Source organism: Sphaeramia orbicularis, chromosome 24, assembly GCF_902148855.1.
Source record: "Sphaeramia orbicularis chromosome 24, fSphaOr1.1, whole genome shotgun sequence".
NCBI lineage: Eukaryota > Metazoa > Chordata > Actinopteri > Kurtiformes > Apogonidae > Sphaeramia > Sphaeramia orbicularis.
In genome coordinates, this window is record NC_043979.1 from 4,260,818 (window position 1) to 4,285,000 (window position 24,183).

General features: G+C 38.0%; 1 protein-coding gene across 3 annotated transcripts in view; it reads right to left on the reverse strand.

The window, feature by feature from the left end:
* Positions 1–24,183, reverse strand: part of fynb (FYN proto-oncogene, Src family tyrosine kinase b) — a 145,768-nt gene that overhangs the window by 80,843 nt on the left and 40,742 nt on the right. For 2 of the 3 annotated variants that reach the window (XM_030127958.1, XM_030127955.1), the window contains exon 2: positions 22,855–22,923. The gene's annotated coding sequence lies outside the window, so the exon portion shown is untranslated. Of the gene's footprint in view, positions 1–12,283; positions 12,318–22,854; positions 22,924–24,183 lie in introns of all 3 variants that reach the window. The other variant, XM_030127956.1, reaches the window with a different exon arrangement.

The following is a 24,183-nucleotide window of genomic DNA, read 5'->3' on the forward strand; positions in this document are numbered from 1 at the left end:
TGCCTCTAAACATTAGTTCCATCATTGTGTTTCACACGGACACTTATTGTGACGCACATGATGCCAGGATCAACACAACACGGAGCGTAACTCAAGAGACAAGGACAAAAGGACAGGAAATGTCTATATGTTGACTTTTCTACATTGAAACCATCACTTAATCCTTTAAAATTTAAGCTTTCACACAAACGTTTTAAATATTAGTCTTGATTTGTTTCAGTTGTTTATGTTAGTTCCATGTTCAGTTGTTAGTCAGTTGGATCCAAATGTGTTGAAGACTGCAGTGCACATACTGTTTGTAGACGTCATTGGACTTGTGGACATCATTTTTTCTTGTGTGTTCAGACATGTCTTGCGTTTAAAAAATGTTTTCTGCCTAATCAAATAAGCGTTTAATCGAATCGAACAACATTGATTGAAATATTTATTTTGAACATGTAGACAGAGAAATTAAAATGAAACCAACAAAATATCAGTAATGATACAAAAAGGTTGATAAGTAAACAAAAGAGAAAAGAGAGAAAAAAAAAAATAGAAATAATAAAAAAAAAAAATTAAACATGCTCAAAAAGGAGTAGGACGACCATAGATTGATCGGTTACAAAAATAATCAATACATGCAGCTCTAAATGAGTGTTGTGGCAGCGTCCAGTCTGGTCAACAGCAGGTCCACAACACCAAAGGGACTTAGTTCAGGAACAAAGTCGACCATGAACACGGTGGCCTTCAGACTCACTTTATCAGAACCCTTAGAGGGATACCTTGACATTTTCAGGTGAATATTTGTCTATGGCAGACACTTGTCTCACCAAAGGAACAGGGAGGTTTCACACTTGTCTTTTAGGTTCGTTAACAATGGACAAGGACATCCTGCACTGTTTCTCTGCAAAACAGACTGATGCAACGTTTCTGCAGTCAAATACTTTACAGCTAACAGCCAGGGCTCTTCTCTATATTCTATTGATTTGTGCATGTGCATTACATCAAACATCTCCAACGGTGGTCAAATTCAGAGAAATCTGTCATTTTATTCCAAATAATGGTCTGTTTCAGCGGCAGACAATGGATGAATGGATGGATGGTCTGTTTCATGTGGTCACAAGTAGGGATGTTACGATTACCAGTATAATGATAAACCGCAAAGAAATTGCAGATGGTGAGTATTACCGTTTAAATTCTAATTATCATAACTGTGTTTGATTAAAGCAGAAAACACCTATGTAAAGATCTGCTTTTATGTCAAATATTTGAGTATAGTTTTAATTTATTACAATTTTAATTTTATATACCTAATATTTGGAACCAATATTAACTTTTAAAGTCTTTGTAAAGGTTCGTTAAGCATCTTCGTGTTATTTATGCAATAAATTACATACATTTTTCAAATCAGATTTTATATATTTTTTGTGTTTTCTCACCTTTTGTGTTTTTATAGTAGGTTAAAGTGAAAAAATAACAGACAGATGATATAAATGAAGTTGTGCTGAAAAAAAGATACCAAACATGGGTATAGTAAACATTTACTTACGTAGTATATAAAGGCAAAATTAAAAAGTACTGAAAAACGGCCAAAATAGACTCAGACCACTAAGGGTTAATACTTGAATGTTTCTGCCAACAGAAAGTGCATTGTGCCTTTTATTTTATTTTTTTTTTTAATTTTTTAAAAATACAACTTGGTTAAATTATTTCAGTGTGTGTATAAATACTTTTGGAACATTTTGAGCATAATTTTACACTTTCAACAACACCGCGATAATAATGATAACCATGATAATTTTGGTCACAATAACCGTAATATGAAATTTTCATATCGTTACATCCCTAGTAAGAAGTCAATAGGGTCACATCCCCTTTACTAAAATTAATTTAAAAAAAAAAAAAAATTACTGTTCGTACGATTTGATAAGGTGCAGAGGCTTATGTGGAGCACTTTAACAAACCAGGACACATACCACAACAGGCTGTAGTAGGTCACTTTTACCTGTCATTATGAGTGTGAAACTCATCTCTAGACCACGGTATGGACCATCCACAATCAAAATATTCCTCATTTTAACACTAATATTACTTGCTGTTGTTTCATTACTATCATTTGAAATCATGAGAATATATGCCACTAAAAATTTAACACATTATCTTGTCTGAATCCAATATTTCTAATAAAAAAAATTTTCAACAATGTTGGTAAAAACAAGATCCCAGTACTTCACTACTACTTTCTCTCTTGTTGGTTTTACATAGTGTGTGCTCATCCTCTGGTCAAAGATAGTTTTTATTGCTCACAATTATTCAAGTGAAAGCTCTAGAAAGAATCAAACTTATTTAATATGTAAATAACACAATGACCTGCAAGATTTAGGCCTGTCTAAATATTTTACTCTACATTTGGTGCTCTTGTAAATACACAAATTGTGTTTTGGAACACTAACAGAGATTTTTTTTTTTTTTTAAATTGTGGTTTCATGTGTCATGGTAGTTTCATCTGAAACAACAACAGTGGTGGATATGTGCCAGTTTCACTTAACACTTATAAACATTACAAATTTTACTTTTAAAAGTTGAAGGTGGAAGATTTAAGGTAGACTGAGTAATGTCTGATTTCAGAATTGGAATGTAATATTCATCTGTGTTCTCAATAATGCATTACTACCTTAAAAGAAAAACAGTTGTATTCTGTTTTCCTTTTCAAAGTGATTTGTATCTACAGAGGGAGCAGGTCGTCCACCATGTTGCAACATCGTATCTCTACAGCAGTTCAGAGCAGATGTCCTCGTCTTCTTCTGTTCAGTTTACAGCAGGTGGTGTATGGGCTTAACCCTAACCTTCATCTAAAAACCCCAGAGTGATCAAACCAAACATTGGATTTAATAAGGCACTTCCACTTTTTTTGTGACCATTGTAGATTAGGTTCTAGGGGGTATTCAGTTGAGTGTAAACTTTAACTTCATCAATGTCACTTTACAAAAATATCCCTATTACAGCGCAGACCAGGCCTTCATATTTACTGTGCAGCATAGAAAGATAAATGACTGTTAAGGTAAGAGCAGCTAGAAGATCTACAAATTCTTTAACCATTTATTATTATTATTATTATTATTATTATTATTATTATTATTATTATTACTACTATTATTAGTGAAATCTACAGGAAGGCCATGAAGTCAAGACATCCCCAGCAGACTGATGGGAAGCCGACTGCATTTTGTACAGGAAAAAGGAGGAAATAAACCACTGTGTTACTGTAATGCTGCAATTACCCCAGGTCCTCATCTTTAAGGGCAATAAGACAAAGGACGCTGGTGTCAGGGACACACTCTGTATTCAAACAGCGTGTTCAGAGAAAAGAGGCAGTGCACATAATGTTAATGTGTATCTATAGGCTTCACCAGAAATGCTTCCACATGAAATATACATGTCCATGTAGCATGTAGCGAGATAAAAACAGCATATTTACATGCATGAATAGACACAGCTACAGGACTCCTATGCAGTATGGGAAGGTATAAAATGTGATTTTAGTCATTTCCAAGACTGAATAATAATGGAAAAATATGTTTCTAGACTACTGCTCCTATTATATTTTCTAAAATGAAAAAATCTAATTCTGAAATACTATGGATAAACAGATTTTCATGGTCAGTACAGTTCAAATGGTGGAATCTGACAGAACTTCATTTCCATCTGGTGCCTCAAATTACTGTAAATGAGTGGATAGAGTGGACACAACGGCCAAGGTTGGAGGTTGGCTCAGTGATCCTAAACACAGTGTGGTTGGCCGAGGACTCCAAATGGCTGAAAGAACACCAAATGCAAACTTAGTGTAAAATCTGTAACATGGGGAGGTGGCAACTTCTACCACTGCACAACAGTAAAAGTAAATTCCCTTTGTTACAACATTGTATACCACCAGTCACAACATTTTACACCCAGCTCAAAGTGAGACCATAACTGACAACAGCACCTAATGAAATGAATGACCATAATTAGATATGAATTACTATCTGAAAAAGTGTCTAAAGAATGTATTTATAAAAAGTCTAGTTTCAGTTTTGGAAAAAGGGTGATGGGAAAAAGTTATACAAGTCTAAGTTAAAATATAAGGCTATAAGGCAAACAATTCAAATTAATATAGTTTTTTGTTCTTTCAACATGCTAACATAGATGCCAGTTCAAGCTAATAAAGGCCAAGTACAGGGACCGGCAGCACATGTAGATAAGGGCAAGTTTTAAGTCATATCACGCAATGCTGTTGAGTCCATTCCCAAAATGCCAGAACCAAAGTAAAACTAACTGGATCCAATGTAGACATACATAGAAAAACAAAACATGTCTATCTTTTTGACAGAACTCTTTCTAACTCCTCTCTACTGTGGAATTTTAATCACCACAAAGATTACAGTTTTTCAGTGTTTTTACCTCCGCCAAGGAACGGCGGTGGTTATGTTTTCATCGGGTTTGTTTGTCTGTTAGCAAGATAACTCCAAAAGTTATGGACAGATTTTCAGGAAATGTTGATAGTGGCACAAGGAACAAATGATTAAATTTTGGTGGTGATGGAGGGGGGACTGATCTGCCCTGGCGGAGGTCTGCTTTTCTAGTTTTGACATTAAAGGAACTGCTCTGGCCGTATCAATTGCCCATTGTCCTGTGTGCTGTTGTGCACTAACCTGATTCAGTTGCTTCTGACTACAGCACCGGTATGAACCCTGAGCCTAGGCTGTAGCTCAAAGGGCAACATACCACAACAGAAATCCCCTGATGAAATGACACCAAACTAAAACCCAACAGAAACTCCGCTGCTCTGTGCTCTTTCTATTGTAGGTGGTGCATCCTCTTGCAAAGGTACAAGAAGCAGAAGGTGCAACTCCCCCTGGCAGCCGCTGACGGCACTGAGAGCCGTCTTAGCGTCTGCATTTTGTGACCGCCTCCAGGATGTGGTTAAAAGCACTCAAATACACCTTGAAGGGTGTTAAGTTTCCATTCACCTCACCGAGAACAATCTTGAGGGAGAGTGCACTGTGTAGTAATATGGCTCAGCCCCAGTGCTGAAAATAACCACTCACTTCTTCCATCAGTTTTGCTGATGAAGTGTCTTCCGCAGAGTCATTCTATAAATAGGCCAAGGAGGCCTCTGTGTCCTACTCCAACTCTGCTTTTCATCTTCAGCCGACCTGGAATCAAACAGGGCTGTGGCACGTGTCATGGGTTAGATTCTGGGCTCCTCTACCCTGACAGAGGGTTTGCATTAAACTACAATGCCATCCCCATATGAGGCCCACATATGCCCTTCACACAGACGCAGGGTTTATGATCCTGCAGCCACATGCATTCTTCATGGCCTTTTCAGACAGGATATATGAGGCTGATGCCATACGACTTCTTCTTTCTTCTAACTTGCAGATGGAGGACTCAGCTTTCCCCCATCTAACATTCTAGAGCCTCCCTGCTACATACTTTATAGACGGCTTTATTCCAACAGTAAAACAATGATGATATATTTTTATCCTTTGTGGTTTTCAAACACCATGAATTTTTCCACATGAAGGCACTGCAATTTATTTGCAACATATTTCTGTTGAATTGATAAAGGAGTCTCACCATAAAATTCACCTGGTAAATGTTTTACTGTCTGTGCTGTACCACATGGTACACATATGGTATAGAGCACATGTTGCAGCTTGTTGATAACTATTGTTGATTTTTTTTCTCAGAGTCTTTACTTGAGCTGCAACTAATGACTATTTCAATAGTCGACTAGTAACTGACTACTGTAACAACCAGTCAGGTTCATTCATTCATTCATCTTCTGAGTCGCTTTATCATCAAGAGGGTCGCGGGGGTGCTGGAGTCTATCCAGCTACCTATGGGTGAAGGCGGGGTACATCCTGGACGTGTTGCCAGTTCATTGCATGGCTGACAGACATGAACAACCAATCACTCTCACATTCACACTTATGGGCAATTTCACAAATGAACATATTAGTGCACCTGGAGAGAACATGGGGAGAACATGCACAGAAAGCCCCCCAATAACAAAGTTTATTTAAAAAAAATATTTAATTCAATATTCAAGAAATACAAAAGTGCATTTTCTGCATAACAATTACAGTGCCTAAAAAAGTTTGTTAAACAATTAAATATTCAAGAGTTGCAATCATCAATAAAATAAATAATTTTTTTCCCAAACAAAAGTTCATAACGTCACTAACGACCTGTCGACCTATTAAATTATTCATTGACTAATTTTGCTGTCAACTATTTGTTAACTAGTCAACTAGTCACTGGAGCCCTAGTCTTTACTGAAAATAAACTTAAATTAATGTCATTTACAATAAAGTTTGAATTGTCGTTCTGTGTTCATGATGATCTATTTTTGACTGCAGAGGAATACAATGTTGAATAAAAATGTGCACTCAGGCGCTTAGAGCATGACTGATGAGCTTCGGAGGTAAAATCACACGTGGCCTTAATTCAGAATTTAACTCTAAAGCAAGCGACCCAACACAGTGATGTGTCTCTCCAGCCTGGTTGCTAGGTTACCACATTCCTCAGCAAAGAGAGCATCTCTGGTCTGCTGGCAAAGCCAACCTGGCAGAGTCAGGATAGTGGAAATGACACAGTAACCATGATGATTCATGACTGTGAATGAGTTAAAAGACGAACCAAAGGGAGAGCATGTTTTGGAAGAAAAGCGTAGGTGGTGTCACTTGCGTACATCTTTAATTGAAGTGACTTGCGTGTTTGCTGTGAGTGTGTATGACTTTGAGACAGAGTGTGTCTGGTCACAGCTGGATCACATTGTCGACTCAGTGTGTGCAGCTGCCTGCCTCCATACAGCACGTTCCTCCACACAGAGCAGTGGTGGTGGCGGCGGCGGCGGCAGCGTCTAGACAGCAGCCAGACTCGCAAACGCCTCCGCTGCTCAGCACCTCCAAAGAAGATTGTGTTCCAGCTGAGGGATAATCTTTAAGGCTCATCGTTCTTTGTCTTCATACTGTTATACTGTTTATGCATGAGTACACACATGCACAATGCACAGGGGAACATTTCCACACAAACAAAAGCAGCAAACTCAGTAGCATTTACACCAATATTTCAAACTGAAGCAAAAAACTATAGCTTTTATTGAAATGAATACACCTGTGCACAGACCAATAATTCATTCAGGTATGTAATTAAACTAAACTGATTGACAACAGCCTCCTAAAACCTGAGGGCTTTGGGAAAAAAATTGACAGAATTGTTAATAAACACTATGGTCAACAGTTTTACAAGTATAACACATAAATGTTATGGTCAGTTTTAAAGGTAAAAACAGGCAAATGCAATATTGGTCTTAAAGAGAAAAACAATTTAAGTTGTTTAAATGACGAATAATATGTTACAGGTGACCCGATTGATGTTAATAGGTTAGTCAGGTTTTCTAATAGTCATCAAACAGTATCAATTCTACATTTCCTTCCATGTATCACATTTGTTTCTTGGAAATTATAAAGGTTTTTCTTCCACAATATTTTCATTTCATTTGACTCTGTGAGGCTGTACTTAAACACTGGTAATTGATTCAACAGCTGTTGCAACATCTCATTTTAAGCTTGTGGTGGTGCACCACTACACTGCCAAAATCATTAGGATTGGCCCTCTGGCGGCCATAAATGTCTGTATTAAACTTAATGTTAATCCATCGAATAGTAAAGATTTGACTCTGGACAGACCTACATTGCCACCTAAGCCTCTCTAGCTGCACTTAAAATATGCCAATCCACCTGAAATAAAGTGTGACACAACTCCCTTAAAATAAATGTGTATTAAACCCCTGTTAATGCTGGGTTTAAAGGGTGGGTGAGGTTGGATGAGGCACTTATCCATAGTTGGTACACGACTTTTAGACTTGAGGTCACCCACAGTTTGGACTAGCAGACAGGAGGAATGGAAGCTATATGATGCACTTTATTGGAATATTATCCTCTGTATTTTTACATTATTTCAGTGACAATCAGATATTTTCCCATATTTAATTTACTGATCTTGTAGATGTTCATAAAAGCTCAGATTAAAGTTGACCATTACTACATCAAAAACAGAGAAAACTAAAGAAAAAGTAACTTTTTCAGCAAAGGTATCAATAGTTGAACATAAAAGCAAGTGTCTCCATCCACTGTCATTTATCAAACTACATGGGTTTTACTGGTGATGTTGTAGAAGATGACGGCGTTTCCACGTTCACTATGGAGCCTCTGAATGTCCAAATGGGTCATATCTGATGACCATGAAAAGATGAATAACTGCATCTTACCTGAATTATTTCAGAGTATCGATAGGTTTATTGGATCAGACATTACTAAACATTTTAAATCAGTAGATAACTTTGGTTACCAGTGGCTGTGTGTGTGGGGTGTTTGAGATGTAAAATCACACTGATTTTCTCTTAAATGGAGCTTTTTTAGATGAAGAAAATACTGCTTTTGCTGCTGTCGAGGAGTAAATATCTCATACAACCACAGTAATGCCATTAATAACCCTGGTATTTTGCCTAACGGTCAAGAGTAAAGGTCACATGAAACATCATTAATGCAATATCATGTCTTTCTAGTAGTTGTGAAAGTGAAAAGCAGATGAGTAGACTGACTCAAAACAGAGCCACAAACCACCAGGACAGATAACTGACAAGTGGAAAAGCAGTCCCGCAGTTTCAGAGAATCAGATGGTCTGGATGATGGGCCGGGGGACTTCCTCTGTGATTGATTGGCTGACGGTCAATCACTGTTCAATCATGTGAAGCCGTGTGGAAACAAACACGGCCTGTCAATCCTGTTACAGCACAGTTGACTCTCTGGAGACGCCTTATCTGCCCTCAAGTGGAATGACATCAGGCATAACCAGCTCCCAATCAATGCATCCACAAATAGGTGTGCAGAAGAAACATGTCTACTGTAACACAATAGATCACTGTGCCAATTTGGAACAGGCATCATGTCTCCACAATGTTTTCTCTAAATCAATGCAGGCTGTCTGAGGGAAGCATTAGGAAAGGGAAGCTGTATGTCCACATTCTGCAACTCTCAGACCTGATTATGGACCTGGCAGACTTCAGCTCACCACAAAAATATCATACGGGATAGGGAGGTTTAATGTAATTTGCCCCCCACTGGCTTTTCTTGTTTTTGACAGAGCAACACAGCAAGCTGGCTCCATTAACAACAATCAACAGATAATGTTCAAGTACGAAGAGTGATGGAGGTCTGATAGGTTTGTCTTGACAGTAATCAGCCTATGTATTCTGGAAGTGGACATCTCCATTGACAAACAACTAAAAAAAAGGGAAGACACTGTAAAGAAAAAGTTGGGCCATGAAATATTACACTTTCAGACTGGTATTTTTACATTGATGACACTGTTCCACACCCTGTTCCTGTGTTCTTTTCAGGTCTCTTGATTTTCTGAACATTCTCGTATAACTGTCACAGTTTGATGTTTACAATAAGTCTCCATACACGCCAAGAAAAGGGAGTCGTGCAAAACTAAAATGTTCTGGTTCCATAAGACAAGACCACTGAGAAGTTGAGCAATTTCAAAGACGAGCAACTTCCACAACAAAAGTGGATGCAATATATGAATGTACCAGTGGTGTAAGGAATACACCCCTCTTAGGTACTTGAAGAATTTCCCTGTTCAAGTTTCAGCTTATGGCAAGACATTTATCACAGCAAACTTTAACAAAATAGATATCATTGTCCATGAAATACAACTGGCTGCTGTATGACTGATTCACAGTACATACATCAATAGTTTGAAAAAAATGTTGATGTCATTTGGCTTTACAAATTTAACATTTCATTCTATTGGAACAATATCATGTCATTCAAATGCAAGACGAAATGTAAAAGTCACAAGTGAAATCACAAGTTACTAGAAGTGAAGTCCAAGTCAAATTAAAAGTCTTTCCCTCAAATTGAGTCTAAAACTTACAGCTAAAATTAACAACTATTTTCACAACACATTATCCTCTCAATAGGTCTGTGACAGATATAACAGGTCTATGAAACACCAGAGGGAAAGAAACTAGTAAATGTTTATTCTTAATTGAACTAGTCTGTAGTATGTAGATTGTAAAGTATACTTCATATTCAAAGTTTTAATCTGAGACTAGCACCAAATGCTGGGTCACATATGTGTGGTAAGTGTGGTATGGTAAAGTAGTGTTGACTATTGGTCAATATCAAAGAAAGAGGTTAACCAATTCTAGAGATTCATGTTGGTGAGGGGGCAGCTGTTGTGTTATTTTAAGAGATGTGTTAAAGCTCTTGAAAATATTTTGGCAGAAGTTTCTGTGTCTGCTGAGACAGGATGAGGTCCTAACCGCCGTTGCTGCTGCTGCTGCTGCTGCTGCTCCTCCTCCCCCCATCAGCGGCTGTAAATCAGCTGAGCAGCGGGCCTCTCCTGGCAGTCAAAACACTGAGGTTAAAGTAGCAGTAATTCCTACGAGGCTGTTCATTAAGCCACTGCCTTAGTCCATGGGGACCAGAGGCCGGCATATGGCCACAGCCCAATGAGCCACCCTCACCCATCCCCAACCCCCTGCCCATTATAATTAAAACCACGTCACCACTAAACCGCCAACATGTGGAGCACTGACGGATGCTGCTCTCTTCATAGTGCTGGCACCATTTAACGGCACTGAACCACTTGACAACCCTCAGTCAGCTGCCTCCTTCAGAAATTGGTAAATGACACATAATGACAAAGTCAAGCAGGAATACTGTGGGCTTTGAGGGTTTCACAATCAAAGTGCAGTCCACTTGGAGAATTTAGATAACTGATGCTCTGTAAAGCTCCTAACCCGATGGGATTTATGGCAGTTCTGCCCCAGAGGTTTTGCTTTGTGGAATCCATCGCCATCTAGCCTGGGTGGGTTAAGATTAGGCTCATTTGCAAACCAGAAATGTTTCCGTTGTGAGGTTTTCAGCCCTGCAGCAGCCAAATGAAAGGCTCCATTGTTAGCCTCTGTGTGGCCATGTCCATAATAAGACCATCCGAGTGTGAAACCATTAGATGGCCTCGGTACAAACCAGAGCCTCTCACAGCTCCGGTGACAATATACCTGTCACAGCTCCCAGCAGGCTGGGCAGTATGTCTAAAGCTTGTCAATGAGGAGCTACAGCTGCTGTTGTTCCGGCCGTCTGAGTCCCCACCCCTGCTTTTTCAAAGCAGACGATAAAAATCTGTGCTCATTCTCTACTCCTTGGCCATATGGCAGCCTAGACATTTAATCTGCATCCATATAGACAGGGTGCTCACCTAGTCTGAAAGTGTCTGAGATACTTGCGAAGATGCTCTCCTACACAGGAAAGGTTAGAAGGTGTGTTGAACCTAGACTGATTTTGATCATTTAACAGACATCGTGCGTTTGAAGAGTGCAATATTAGTTATGTCTGAATTAGAGTGATGCTGAGGACTGCAGAAGACCCAGCATGTCTCCCACTGGTTTGAAGCCTTGAAGTTTTATTTTGGTTGTCACCATATTGGCTTTTTGGAGCCATAAGTGACCATGGGGAACCAGGAGGAGTGATGGGTGGGCTAATGGTACCACTACCACTAACTTACAGACAGGACAAACAACTTCCTAACCTTTATTACACAGCTTAACAGAGCTGGAAACATTAGTTCATTCAGTAAATAGCAGTTCTGATTCTAATTCAGGTGCACAGGTTGGCTATCACCTGAATGGGAGACATCGAAGACTTTTATAAACCAACATGATCTCAAACCTAAACAATGTCCAGACGACTTCCAGCCATTTCAAATGTAATGGTAATGTAAAAAAGACACTACAGTCTTGAATTGAGGTTGTGAGATTGACATGGCTAAGGTTTGCTTCAGTTTAGGCACAAACACAACTAGAGTTATAATTACAAATAGAATGTGGAAAGGACTTAAATAAAGAGGAAAGTTACTGTGGAAGTTAATGTGGAAAGGACTTAAATAAAGAGGAAAGTTATTAAAACACAGAACTGATCTTGGATTTAATAAACACTAGACTCCTTGCGTTAGCCCACAGTATTTGCTATTATGAAATACCAGGCCACAACAACCTCAACTGTCTATTTAGTGACACCACCTTAAAACATTCTTTTTTTTTTTTTTTTTTTTTTATACATTGTGTTCCTTGAACTCCTTCTTTTTCCTTCACAACTACAAGATGCACAAAAACACCAGCCTTTTAATCACCTTTAAAAATCATTCGCTATTGCCGTTACCAAAGGGACATCAGTGCACCTACCACAACAGCCAAATGAGTGACACCAGAATGACTCCTGCAAAAAAAGAAAAAAGAAATTAACAACTTCAAAATGCTACTTCAGTTGGAGCCAGTGTCTTGTGGCCTTCTGTGTAGTACAGTTCTAGATTCTTCTGCACTAGCTTCAATTTCAAGCTATGATATATTACAGCATTAACTAGACTCACCCCTTCAACCTGAGGAAGATGGACTCACAGGTCAGACATAAATCTTCACACACCCATTTCATTAGTATGCACTGCAGCAGGGTGTGTGAAAGGCAGGCCCTTCAGTAACTTACTGGGTCAGTAAAACAGGATGAGGTTATGATACAGTGCCGCCTGCACATTTGGTTCTCTCACTTTCATATGAGCAAATACACAAATGCATCCTGTGGCAACAACATGCTGCAGCTAGCAGCATCCTCCCACCAACAAACAAGACTATTTCAGCAGAAACAAGATGGAGTTAGCTAAATGATGGGAGAAACGACAGAGTAATAAAATGGCCCTCAAGCACTGACGTCTATTCTACTCTTAGCCTCTTATCTGAGGAGAAGATGGAGAGATGAATGACACAAAAGACGATAAATATCATTGTCAAAAAGATGACTCGTTGACTAGCTAAATAATCTCTATGACCAATAGAAGTTACTAAAGCTGTCCCAAATACCATTTTGGGAGCTTCAGTGAGAATTGCCTGTGAATATTTGTAACAAAATCAGCAATAACAGTACCAAGGAGCTTCGGATTGTACATCATACTACACAGTTCTTCAGTAAACATCAGTAACTCTGAAGGTGTTTAGAAAGTGTTTCTTATTTAATGGGCTTTTTGGAATTTTAGTAGTAATGCACATATGCTTTAAACAAGAACTGTAAGTTTAATCGGAAGTGTCCACTATCCACACATCATTATCTGTATCTCAATTACTACCAATCTACAATTAATTGGAAACTTTTCAGCTCGAGGACTTTTTCTTTTTTAAATTAGTGGCCTAGATGTTTGACCTATGGCCACCAAAATGCAAGTAGTTCATCTTGGAGTGCAAGTGAAGAAGAGTTAAGTTGACCTTTGGCAAATAAAAAGCCCTTTCATCATCATACTATTGTAATAAATATTTCTGTGGCATTTTCTTAATTAGTGGCGCATACATTCTGAAGTTATAACCAAATCCATGTTTTGTAAGATCATAGCAAACTTTGGTTAAATAAACGTTTGGCATTTTGTCAGAGACGTTCCTGAGACATCATGTGTAAATTAGGGCTACAATGACTAGTCGTCGACTAGTCGTACAACTAACAGTCGATGACAAAATCAGTCAACTAATTTAGTAGTCGACAGGTCATTAGTGACATCATGCACTTTTGTTTAAGACAAAATATTTATTTTAATGCTTTGCTATGCATTCTAATTGTTGTGCAGGAAATGTTCGTGTAAAAGCAAAGAAAATGTATTGCTTAATATTTGCTGCAATAAATATAAATAAGTGCCATTGGTTTTTTTGCAGTTCATAATATGACGAGCCAACTAGTCATTATAATAGTCAATGACTAGTCAACTATTGAAAGAGTCATTAGTTGCAGCCCAAGTGTAAACCACCAAGAGGCAACTGATGGATGGACAAACTTTGTGACAGAATTTTGTGGATACAACTAAAAAAAAAAATTCAGCATTTCAATACTGATGTGGACACTGATGATGACTTGGGTATCAATGATGCAGGCAATAGAATCTTAGAGGAATTAAGGTGAGTCCTTCAAGAACACCAACCAGCTAAAAGATTCACTAGGAAATAAGTCCTGAAAGGATTTCAGTATGCCTAATAAATCATCTGAAGGTGGGGTTAATCCTAGAATGAATGAATGAATGAATAATAATGAAGTGCATCACATAAACGCATGTATTCTACATGTCTGTCTTGTGATAAACTTGGTTTTCACAACTTAAGACTGCCATCATGAGCATCTACACAAATTTCATTCTGACTCATTGATTCTAATAACAATGAGCTGGTAAAAATGATAACTGGAATATATCATTCTAAAAAATACAAAATTATATCATCTCTTTACAAACATTTAATGGGGAAGAGAGGTTGGAACACTTTGGATGTGAAACAGAAATGGGAAAAAGAACTAGGAATGTGTGTCTCAGAGGGGGAATGGATCAGTATCTGGAGAACTCAACAGTCAACCACTTCTTCAAGAACATGGAGGGAACATTGCTGGAAAAATAGAATTTGATTTTTCATAACTCCTAAAATTACAGCTAAATATATGTCCAGAGTTCAACCTTGTTGGAGAGAATGTGGAGATATCAATGTAAATTATGCACACGTCTTTTGGTTTTGTCCTAAACCTGCATCATTCTGGGATCAAGTATATTCAACAATTGTTAAGATATTGGGTTATGCAATTCCTAAAACATGTTTGGTGATGTATTTTGGATATATTATTGGTAATAATGTAAGAAAAAATGATAGATATTTGTTTAAAATACTATTAGCAGCCTGTAAAAAGGCTATTACCAAAAAATGGTGCAGATTAGAACCACCTACAACTAACGACTAGATATAAACTGTGCTTGGAATATTTGAGATGGAGATTCTGACCCATAGACTGAGAACTAAAGAAAAACAGTGTCTTGATGAATGGAAGAAATGGACAATTTTCATTTCAACGTCACACTACTAAAAACAATTGTTAGTCACAAGGTTTACTGTAGTCAGTGTGTCCCAAATGTCCCCTATGTTTGTCTTGTTTTGTAATGTACATAAAATAAACAATAAAAATAAAGTAAAAAAAAAACCCCAACTCATTCTGACTCTTTCCTTAAGTTCCCATGATGCAGTGCACCACAGCAGCTCTTTGATGTTTCCCAGGGCTGATGTCTCTCAGCAGGGCCGAGCGCCGCCACTGCCGCAAACTGCAGCCAATTTGCTGACATCTCCTCTTTCACAAACTCAGCTCCTCGACAGCAAAGTGATGGTGAGGAAGCATTAGAAGGAAAGGGACATGAGTGGTGAAGACAGCAGAGGCTCAACGGGCCTCACATGGCCAAAAAGACTGAGACGGGATGCTCAGTGCTCAGAATTGGCCACTGACGGCGGGTTGTGTTACTGGGAGACTCAGTAATAAGCACAGAGCGCTCAGCCTCAGTACAGTACATCCTGTGAAGATACAGCTGCTGCATTTCACTTTGCAGCCCAGAACAGATCACTTAATTAGGAAGGGACTGAGATTCATTCCGATAAGAAATGCTGCCAGGTGTGTCCATATAATGCAGTGGAGCTTGACTAGGTTTATTAGCAGGAGCACTTCTACCCACACTGCCAGTGTCTCCGTACCATGAGGCAAACTCAGAACCACAATGGAGCCACAGTTTGAGGGCAGCGCTGACAATTCAGTGAATAGTTCCACTACTCACACTGGCACAGTCATTATTGTGGAGGTAACAAGCTGGGAGGAGGAGGACAAGAGCTCTGGAGCTGCTAGGAGGCCAAAGGCGAAGACAAGCGAGTGTTTGTTTCACGGCTCCAAATGAGTCTTGCAATGAAATATCAGTGTCTATGATAATGCAAGGAAAATTACCACAGCGCTGCTCAGTTCTTCTTTCAGCAGAATGCAGGAAGTCTCAGAGGCAGAGAGAAGTGAGGGGTTTTAGCATGAAAACAACATTGGAATCAGTGACTCATTTTCTGTTTCTCACCAGCCTACAGTGCCACCCACCTTGCCACAGAGCTCAAGTGAAACACACACTAACACGTCTGCAGAGTTTCTTCTAAATGCCTGCGTGTCACACCACTTTACATGCTAAGTAATCCTTTTTCAAAACGCAAACTCACATGTGTAATCTGCGATTCTGCTTCGCGACAAGCCCACTCTGCCGGTTCCACTACGGCAGAAGAACTGCAGGAAACTAGAGCGCACATAATAAACGAGCTATTAGCGCTGCCATGACTGAGCCTGCATAATGAATTACATTTTCTACAAGTGTCGGATACTCAGCTGACTCCAGTTTCTTGAAAGATTCCCCCCGTTCGGCTCATTTCCTCTAAACCCATTGATGAGGAATTCTACCAAAAAACAGAAAGCCTTCGTGCTATGTATAGGCGTTTGTCTGTGGCTCTGCTGGTGGGGTTTTCACAGAGGGTCTCCTTTGTGAATGGGCCGGGAATGGCTGGTTAGAAGCTCCATTCACAATCAAGCAGAGGAAGCTTAAAAAGCATGGATGCATTTGCTGGCTACTAAATAGGTCACACAGCAAGTACAGCTGGAAATGGACTAATGGACGGGAAAATACACAACAATTTTTCTCACTACTTCCAAATGAGATTTTTTTTTTGGCTTTCCCAAGTGATTTATCAACATTTTTTATAATAATATGCTCTGTATTTTGCATTTTTCAGTAGAAATCGGGTATTTTCCTTTAATTAATACACTGATCATGTAGATGTTCATAAAAGCTCAGAGTAAATTCAAATGTTATTATATCAAGAGAAAAAAATGAAGAAAAAGAGACGTTTTCAACAAAATCTATCATTAACTGAACATAAAAACAAGTGCATCCTACCACTATCATTTGTCAAACTCCATGGGTTTTACTTGTGAGTCAATGTTGTAGAAGATGACAGTGTTTACACGATCACTACGGAGCCTCTGAACGTCCAAATGGGTCATATCTGATGACTATGAAAACATGAAAATCTGCTTTTTTTTTTTTTTTTACCAATTATTTACATGTATTGATAAGATTAGTGGATCAACGGGTATTAAACAGTTTATATCAGTAGATGTTTTCGGTCGACAGTTGATGTTTGGGTCTTTATAGGTTAACTAATATGAAGATTTAAACCTGTCTGTTCTGTATATCAAGAGTCTTATAAACATAGTATGTATTAGATTTTCTGAATCAAAACCAATCGAGGCTTGTCTTTTTAAAATCTGATTACATTTTCTCAAATAGTGACAGCTGGAAGAAACACTACCTAACCCCCAAATAAGAGATAGAAACATAAAGTTAATATGGGCCCATTTATTTTTGAAGGCAGTTTTAAATATTATGTGAACTTGCTCTGAAAAAGATGCTGAAGATTTATTTTTACGAATCAAACTAAAGACCAAATATTCAGTCTTTCAAAAGGTTAGCTGAACTTAACTCTGCTCAACATTCATTCTGACGTAAACCTCACAAACTAGGCTATGGTTCATAATGAGGGGCTCACCTGAAGCCCAGAGTATGTGCCCATTCCCACATAAGGCTGTTCTACTTCTCTAACCTGTTCCTGACCTTTTCGGGAGATTTATAGACTGAAATTCAACTCATAATTTCAGGTTTCCACCTGCTACCTGACGGTTAGCCTACAGATGCTATAAGGAAGGCTTATCTTCCAAGATAATACAAACATGTTTAACTACAATCAGCTGATGTTACTTTCTGTGGTAGAAAGACTGTGACCGAAGCAAGAAGGTTTAGCAACTACTTCAGCTATGAGTTACCGCTTACTGAATACTATATCTTTTTTGTTTTGGCATGATATGATACGAAATGTGCTCAGATGTACAAAATTTACATAATTTATGCTGTGCAGAGGGCACAAAAAAGGAAAATATTAGTTAATCAATGTTATTATCATTATTTATTATTATTACTTTATTATATATTTCTACTAGTATTTTCTGAAGTGCAGTTGCCTGTTTTTCACTGTTATAGTTATTGTTATGACTATTTTCTCTCTTTTTGTCTTGTAATTCTTCTTATATGTGTACATTCAGTGTTATGCTTTAGCACACATACACCCACAGTGACTAAAGTTAGATAATGGCAGTTAAACTAAAGTATCTACAGGATTTAATGTGTTTAAATTATATCATTATACTGTTGAATTTATCAAAGCTGTGGAAATTCTTTACTTTCATGGCCAGTACCATGGCCACCCTTGTTTTCACAGAACTCTATTTAGAAACCCACTTGTTCCTGGAGACTGGCCTTTATTTGTCTTGTCAACTGCCTCTGACATTATCAAAGATCCGTTTTGTAATTAACTATTGACTCATTTGAGGAAATACAATCTGTCAGTTTGGAACTCTGGTCAAAGTCAAGACAGAAAGATGTGTAGATGTTTGACAGCAGGAGTAAAAGCCCCTGAGCACCTTGACCTGTTGTGTCAGTGTTACATCATCTATCTTTTTAAGAAGTCAGGTGAAGAGCCAGGCATCAAGAAGAGGGGCAGGAAACGATCAATGCTACAAATGGGGATAACTGCGACCGCACTTTCAGAATGTCTGTTGAGAACATCCATTGTGTTTACACTTGAAATGATGAAAGAAATTGTACAAAGAATAAAAGGAAGTGAACCTGACTACTTCCACACCTTTGCCCATGTAACTTTAAAAAAGATTCTAAGAGTTCTTCTGTATTGGCTGCTTTCATAAAGTAAGTTTGACACACTGTTAGATGACCTGAAAAGCACTTAGTCCAACTGTAGTATTGTACAACTGTAATTCAAAAACTCGACTTCCACTATTTGACCATAGAACATATAAAAGAAGTTCACGGAGCCACAGTGAAGTCAAACATGGGTTTGCATCGCACACAACCTTGAGTTTAGCACTTTGGCTGTTGCTTTCTTAGTTTTTTTTACATCCAAAGTGACAATATTTGGATACAAAAGGTGGAATTTGGTGAGCAGCATTGTCGGATTAGCAATTTTCTTGCTTGTTTTGGTGACTTTTGAGTACTTTTTAGGAGAAAATCGATTTCAAAAGCCCTTTGCAACAAACCTAGACCCTCCCTGGAAGGAGCAGCAAAAGCCTTCTCAGTAAATCTGTCTCTGGGGAAGACAGAAAGAGTAAAATTTGTCAGTTATATACTAAAAACACTGACCATACGGTTTACTAGGAAACAGCAACAGCAACAGGGAATTTCAGTGACTTACTAAGTATTATCAGATACAGTTGTTTTTTTTTTTTTTTGGTATAGTGTAAAAACATACTTAATAGCAGGCTAGCTGACAGATAATATAGCACAAAGCTGAAATAATGTGAACATTAACTAAAGTAGCTAAGCTAAACTATAGCTAAGCTATAAACTTTATGAAAGATGACAAAATCCTTTCACTACAACTTCAGCACAATCAAAAATCCTCATTTCCAGTAAATGACTTATTTTGCTCTAAAAGGAAAAATAATTCTGTCAAGCATGTTCTTCATTAGAAAAGTGAGCTCATCTTAAGAAAATATTTAGAACTTTTTGTAATAATTAGAGCTGCAACTGCTTAATTGATTAGATGCTTGAAGCTAATGCAAAAATTCCCAATTCGATTAATCGACTCGAATTGATTGAAGGGAGATATTCTATTGCAGTTTTCCTGAATTGAAGCTTCTTTGTGCGTCACAATAAGCATCCATGTGAAACACAACAGTGGAACCAATGTTTAACAGCAGAGAAATGAAGGAAACAAAGCTTTGATTCAGGAGAATTGTGGTTGAATGATTTTTTTGGATCACTTTGAGTCAATTAATCGGTTGCAGCTCTAGTAATGATAGTCCATAGTCCAGCTAATACTGAACTATATTCATTAATAAACTAAAGCAATGGCTTACATAACCTAAAGAACAACATGGTTCTTTTTTCTAGTTTTTTGAAGCTATGCCAATGACAGATTTTTTTTTTTTTGCACAAAGTAATTTGGCTGTGGTTGTAGTGGATAGTAGGTCTGCTCAGTGTTGACAGTCTTGTTAGTGTAACCCCTTAACCACAACTAGAGTCGGTCTGAAAAAATTCTATTCTATAAAACAATTCATACAATATTTAATAAACAGGAGGTGCAAAACTCCAACTTAGTTAGCTTAAGTGGAAACATGTTCTCCCCCCTTCACACAATAGCTGGCTCAGAGACGTCTTAACTCATATCAAACTTGAGAAGCTTAGATTCTTAATTGCTGGTTCAAGTAATGTTTTCAACAAAACCTGGCAGCCCTTCATAGACTATTTACACAGAATCACTATTCACCCAGAGAGTGACTAGATGCCCTCCCATCTTCTAGTTTGTTTTAAGTACCTATTTTAATTTAATTTATTTTATTTGTATATCCAACAGTGGTCATTTGGTTTTTTTTTTTGTTATTTTTCTTAATAGTGGGTGGGAAGGGATAATAGTTAATTATGGTTCATTCATAGAAGCTGTTCTGGCTTTGAGTAAAACTGTTGTTCTTATATATACATTGTACAAGATAACTTCCCATTACCTTTCAACCAGAACACTTGCAAACATTGTATATGTCAGATATTGCTATATGTGCACAAAAATCCAATAAAAAGATTTATAAAAAAAAAAAAAAAAAAAAAAACAACTCCAATTTAGCAAGTCACTGAGCTGTCAATCACTCTGTTCATCAAACCCCATGTGGTCACCAGTCTTATATCAGACCTAAAATCTTCTAAATGGGGGAGTTATTTATAAAACGATGGCCAGAGCACTCATTAAAGTGTCTGAATAAAGTAATTAAGGCCCAACTGATGACTACAAAACCCCCCCCCCAAAAAACTACAATATATATAAAAATGGGCTAATATTTTTTGAACGCACCATCACATCATGCTGTGCACATCCCACCTACAGTCTCTCAACCCTTTGTTCCTTTTAACACAACTTTACAAACTGTTCTTGGAATCAGGTACATTGTGGACTTCTGAAGAACTGTTTGTGACGCTGCCCTATGGCTCAGGGAGGCAAAGTCTACACTGCTGTGAGCTGCCGATAACTAATCTGCCTCCATTGCCTCTGTGTGCCACTCTAACCTAGCAGATAGAGGCTTGGCACACTAACACTGGGATTAGGAAATAACTGAAACAACCTTCATCTGCAGCAATTTGAGCCCGGAAATATGTTGCATGTCAGCAGCATGGGATAAGGAAAAGAAAAACATACAGATCAGGGTCGGCTACAAGAGAAATCAGTGTGGTGTCCGACTGAATTGGAGCCGAGGAGGGGTTTTTCAGCGTGAGCACCAGCGGACCTGGCATTAACCCCTGCAGCGATGCATGGGGCCGACCTTACTGCTGCACTGCGGATTAAAGATGGCAGCTGCAGAAATAGACAGCTAGGTCACGTCAGATATGATATGATATGATTAAAGAATGCCACGCTTAGGCTTTCAACTGGTTCCATGTGTTGCACTATGGGTCAAATGGAAACAAGAGCACAGAGATACAGAAAGTGGAATCTGCTTTGGGTACATCTGCAGATTTAAAGACAGTGAAGTCTGGGACAACAGGCTGGCCTTGGGCAAAAAACAGTGAGCTCATAGTGGACAGCTGGTAGGTACCTGTGCATGGTTTCATGTATTCAGGATTCCTGTTATATACATTTTACAGTGGAAAATTATTTCTACTGCTGCCTCAGCATTTTTCAAGATATTGTTTCATGATATTACACAAGAAAAAGAAAGGAAGACGAAAAAAGAGAACAGAGAGAAATGGAGATTTAACGAATCCTTATGTCTGTCAACTACCGGTAAAAGGATCGCAGCGGACTGTTGCAGATGGTGAAGGTTACTTTTGTTATTCTAACTATGTCTTCTCTATAAAATTTATTAGCTTATTTTTGCTTATTATATATAAAGATTTTACCTTTCTTCTGTAAAAATAACAGTTTTTGGCCTGTTTTTATTATCTTTCCATAACACAGTTTTAACTTTTTAATGTTTTTTGATAAAATTTGCAGATCTTACCTTCTGTCTTAAAAATTTGCTGAGTTTTATTTGTTTTTCTCTTCTCTCTCTCAATTTTCATAATTGACTGCTCCTCTCTGTAAGATTTTCTGACTTTTAGCTGGTTTGTACCTTTTCTGTAAAAATTTCAAAATCATTGTCTTGTTTCAAGTTTCCCTTTTTAGCTTCTCTGTAAAATCTGTGGAGTATTATCTTGTTTGGATAAGTGTTTATATTTTTTTTTTAGCTTCTCTCAGTACAATTTGTGGACTTTTTTTGTGTTATTTTGAGCTTCCTTCTGTGGCATTTGCACAGCTTTTAGCCTCTCTTTGTAAAAGTTGAGTTTGTAAGCCTGTTTTTGACTACTCTGTAAAATTTGCCGTTTGTAGTGTCTCCTAGCTGATTTTTGAGTCGACAAATTTTGCAAGAATGTCGTCAGTTTGATCCTTTTCACATTTCACTCACTTATTAAAAGCTGAACTCAATTTTAGCAACTAGGCTATGTAAACAAACAACAGAGAGAAAAAGCAATAAACAGTGTCACGTTTGCAAGTGCGACTGTACACATACCATCATACTGAAAATGTTAATCCAGAGAAAAAAAAGCAGCTTGAAAATTCTACAGGAGTCACTGTGTATGTGTGCATGTGTGTTCTTGCTCTATTTTTATGACCCATGAGGATGTGCGGATATGGAAAACCCGGTAGAATGAGCATGTTTTGCCATCCGTCTGGTGTCAGTACCGACATGAACTGAACTGCTGAGAGTGCAACTAAACACCTGTGAACGCATTACAAGTGTACCTGTGTGAAGGTGCAAGTGTGTGTACATGAGTGTGCTGGAGTGGAAACAGTCATACCTCTAGTTTTCAGCGTATCAGGATCTTTACTTCCTCCACATTGCTTTGTGCGCCGCCAAAACAGAGACCCTGCAGGGACACAGAGACACTCAATTATTCATCGTCCAATTCAATAAAATATGAATATCAACTGCATGTGCCAGCCGCTGCCATTCAGTGTGAAAATGGGACTTGCAAATTTTTTTTCCAGACAACGCCATGGGAGTGCGAGCCTCAGCTTCCATTAGTGTTTCTTTTAGACTTTCGTCATAGTGAAAAAGGGAACTGCAAGGTCAGTAAACTGCAGTTGGTGATCAACACATAACCACTGTGACTGGAGCGTCTGAACTAAAGGGCAACAACCACAGCCTGAAACTGGAGCTAATTCAGGTAGATAGGCTTCAGCTGACTCCCACTCAAGAACAACTTATTATGGTCTCATTTACTTTATTTGGACCGTCTAATAAGTGTACCGGTGGTCTTTGGTAAATTATACCTTCACTGATGACATTTTAGAGCTCTGCTATGTGGGCTTTGATCATAAGCTGTTAAGTCTGACTTTCACAGTATCTGTCATGAAAGAAAAATCTTCAATAAACAGACAGCTCTATTGTAACTGTGCTTGACAAGTTACATCAACATGACACTCAAATAATTGTTTCTTATTAAATTTACTGTTATTCAAGTACAACCCAACCCACAATATTGAATGAATGCTAACATTAGCTGGTCTGCCATTTATAACATTAGTGCATTATTATATTATGCAAAGTTCACATTAAAGTAGATCAAATTACTTAGTGACATTCAACGTAACATATATACATACATTATCACACATTTCCTTATTAGCAGTATGGCATTGTAGCATCATCCTGGAAACCTTAACCTTAACCCAGGGGTGTCAAACTCATTTTAGTTCAGGGGCCAGATTCAGCTGAATTTGATCTGAAATGGGCCTGACCAATGAAATAATAACATAATAATATACAGGGTGGGGAAGCAAAATTTACAATGAACATTTAGTTGTTTTTTCTCAGCAGGCACTACGTCAATTGTTTTGAAACCAAACATATATTGATGTCCTAATCATACCTAACACTATTATCCATACCTTTTCAGAAACTTTTGCCCATATGAGTAATCAGGAAAGCAAATGTCAGAGTGTGTGATTTGCTGAATGCACTCGTCACACCAAAGGAGATTTCAAAAATAGTTGGAGTGTCCATAAAGACTGTTTATAATGGAAAGAAGAGAATGACTATGAGCAAAACTATTACGAGAAAGTCTGGAAGATACTATTAAAGAAGAATGGGAGAAGTTGTCGCCCGAATATTTGAGGAATACTTG